This window comes from Bison bison, unplaced genomic scaffold (assembly GCF_000754665.1).
Source record: "Bison bison bison isolate TAMUID 2011002044 unplaced genomic scaffold, Bison_UMD1.0 scf7180017864260, whole genome shotgun sequence".
In the NCBI taxonomy this organism is placed as follows: Eukaryota; Metazoa; Chordata; class Mammalia; order Artiodactyla; family Bovidae; genus Bison; species Bison bison.
In genome coordinates, this window is record NW_011494832.1 from 11,023,698 (window position 1) to 11,027,181 (window position 3,484).

Below are 3,484 nucleotides of genomic sequence, written 5' to 3' on the forward strand. Positions count from 1 at the left end.
AATGGGAGTGAGAACTGGGAACTCGTCATGAGTATCCAGGCAGAAAGGCCCGACACAGTTTGAGAGAAGAGAAAGTGAAACTCCAGAGAGATGGGGAACCCCTCCCCCTACTCGACACTTACCTCCCCATCCCCCAGACATCACCTTAGGCCAGAAGGTGGCCTAAGATCCCGATCGCCTTGCTCGGGGACCTGGGACTTTGCCCTGACCCTGCTACTCCTGCCTGGAGGACCCTGTAACACTGTCTCCCTGAGTCCTGGCCCAGGGGCTGGGTAAGTCAGCAGTTGACAAAACTTGCGGTTTCAGAATCTGTCTATGGACCTAGGACCTGGGACCTCAAAGACAATACCATTTATGTGGGTTACATCTGTGAACATTTACCGTGTTAGAAATATAAACAGAAATCCATTGATTCAACTATTATATTAATAACCCATTACATGAAAAGACATTTTTATGAAAAAAAAAATCACCATTTTAAAAATAAAACAGTGTAGTGAGAAGTGATCTTTTCTAGATTTTACATTCTTTCAAAAGTTGACATGCTTTTCTTGTATGTCTCATTGAAAAACTGAAGACTGCATATCTGCTTCTGTTTTTAATCTTTTTGATTGAGTATATTAAAAAATCCAGCCTCACACAAATAGGTAACAGAAGTATCTTGAATAACATTTTCAAATAACTGTGGTTCCCACTTTGATACAACACTAAACAAGTGGTAGCAGCTTAAAGGTAGCGTCTTATTTTCAGTGATAACCTGTAACTGCCACTGAGTATTTCCAAATCTGTTGCATACGAATATAAGGTCTGTCCTGAACATTGAGTGAATATTGTACTAATGCGTGATTTTTTTTTTTAAGTAGTGTATTGTTTCACCAAGTTGTATAGATTTTAAAGTATTAACATTTAAGATTATCAAACAATCACATTTGTTAATATCACCACAGTTGACACTATGAAAATTTGTCGGTACTGGGAAGCTGTCAAGATTAATTTTCTCATGAGAGCTTGCATTTTATCATCGGCAAAAAATAGTATCAGTTGATATTCTAGAAGGGAGAAGCTCCCATTCATTATGCCAAAATAACTAAATGTAAGCAATCATAGTTTTCCTGTTCTTCATTCTCAAAGTGAAAATGGCATTCCATAAAAAAAGGAGCTAAGTCAACTCAGAATAATGATTTTCCTTGGGCCATGGTACTTTAGAATATAGCAGAAGGACTTTTATGTGTACTTCCCATTTCATATTATCAAATATTCTAAAATGTGGACTTAAGATTGGTGACTGTAGCAACTTAATAATTTTTAATACTACAACCTGGATATTTTTCAGTGAAACTTGCTTTTCTATTCTGCAACTGAATGGTGGTGAAGAATACAATAACTGCTATTGCTGTTTGGTGAAATAACCTTTATTTCTGCTAAGTTTTACCTCAGCGCAAATGTCAGCACAGTGGAAAAGGTAGGGGCTTCCCTGGTAGAGCAGTGGTTACTAATCTACCTTCCAATGATAGGGGACGTGAGTTCAGTCTCTGTTGGGGAACTAGGATCCCACGTGATGAGCCTATACACTCTAGAGCCCAGGCTCTGCAACTAGAGAAAGCCCCAATACCTCAATGAAGACCCTGTACAGCCAAAATAAAATAAACTAAAAAAAAAGGTGAATAAATTTTTGGTAATGTTATGAAAGTAGTTTTGACCCATAATTGGATCTCAGAGACTTCAAGGGTTCCATAGACCAGACTTTGAGAATTTCTGTTTGGAGTAAAGCAGGCAAACTACAAGCTGGCGGCTTCCCTTGTAGCTCAGTCAGTAAAGAATCTGCCTGCCATGCAGGAGACCCAGGTTCAATTCCTGTGTTGGGGAGATCCCCTGAAGAAGGAAATGGCAACCCACTTCAGTATTCTTGCCTGGAGAATCCCATGGATACAGGAACCTGGAAGGCTACAGTCCATGGGGTCTTAAGAGTTAGACACAACTTACCAACTAAACCGCCACCACCTCTTTGCCTCCTCTTCACTTCTGAGAATACCTCTTCTGGAACTGGACTCCCTGCCTCCCAAACCTTTACTTATTGGGGCTCTGCCTCTCGGCTCTTCTAAAAGAGAACTTACCCCTAGAAATTTGATGCCAGAGTGTCTCCATATAGACAGGGAGTTGGATGACAGGTGTTTCCCCTTTGGAATGGGGACAGTTTGTGCCTGAAGACAAGAGAGAGAAATTCATTCATGACCCATTTTGAATTTGTTCTTTTCCGTTCAGTTCAATGACTCAGTTGTGTCCGACTCTTTGCGACCCCATGGACTGCAGCAGTACATCAGGCCTCCCTGTCCATCACCAACTCCCGGAGTTTACTCAAACTCATGTCCATTGAGTCAGTGCTGCCATCCAACCACCTCATCCTCTGTCGTCCCCTTCTCCTCCTACCTTCAATCTTTCCCAGTATCATGGTCTTTTCAAATGAGTCAGTTCTTCGCATCAGGTGGCCAAGTATTGGAGTTTCAGCTTCAGAATCAGTCCTTCTAATGAATATTCAGGACTGATCTCCTTTAGAATGGACTGGTTGGATCTCCTTGCAGTCCAAGGGACTCTCAAGAGTCAGCTCCAACACCACAGTTCAAAAGCATCAATTCTTCAGCGCTTAGCTTCTTTATAGTCCAACTCTCACATCCATGCAGGTATGCTGTGACTCAAGTACAGGTGGAAGAAGGGAAAAGAGAAAAGGAGAGAGCACAGGAGATTAAAAGAATTCCTTTCTTCCAGAGAAATACCCCCACCTCAGTCCCCACTTCACACACCCCCATACATGATGCTGGGGGCGGCGGTGGGGCAGGGAGACTTAAGGAAGGGAGAGCTCATCCTCAGCTCACAGTCAGGGGCTACTGGGAAATTGTCCATTTATTTGCTAAAACAGCAGGGACCGCTGTGTCAGAAAGACTGGCCCAATAGCTTGGGAAAAAGATCTGCCCAGCTGGTGGCCATGAAGGTGGTTCCTGGAGATCAAAGGACAGGACCTGGAGTGGAGCCTGGAGGCCACAAGGGTGACAAGGAGATCAGGCATGAGCCTGGGCCAGGGGTCCCCCTAACATTTTCCAGAGGCAGGAAAAGGACCTTCCGCCTCCCTAGACCTACACTTAAGGACACCAAGGGGGGTTCCCCTCCTCTCCAGGCATCACACACCTCCCATCCTTTGAAGCCTTGAAGAGTACTCTTCTGCCCTGAGTCCTAGGAGCCCAGGACCCCAGCCTCTTCATCTCCTTCGTGGAACATAACAGACAGAGACCTGATGTCTGAATCCCTGAGACCTGATCCCTCCACTTTCAAATCTAACTCTGGCTCCGATAATGACCCAGGGTTTGGAGTCAGGGGTCCCAGAGAGGGAGGCTGCCCAGGGCCCCACAGGCCGCAGCTGAGCCAGGCTTTCCAGCTGCGCAGAATCAGCCGATTCTGGAACAAAACCCGAAAAAAAAACAAAAACAAAAAC

The 3,484-nt window shown here is 44.2% G+C and overlaps 1 long non-coding RNA gene across 1 annotated transcript; it reads left to right on the plus strand.

Moving 5' to 3' along the window:
* The first annotated feature begins 106 nt into the window (after positions 1 to 106).
* LOC104994545 lies at positions 107 to 1,456 on the plus strand. Its single transcript, XR_825955.1, has 2 exons — positions 107 to 272; positions 1,334 to 1,456. It is a non-coding gene; the product is annotated as an uncharacterized LOC104994545 (long non-coding RNA).
* Positions 1,457 to 3,484: the final 2,028 nt, after the last annotated feature.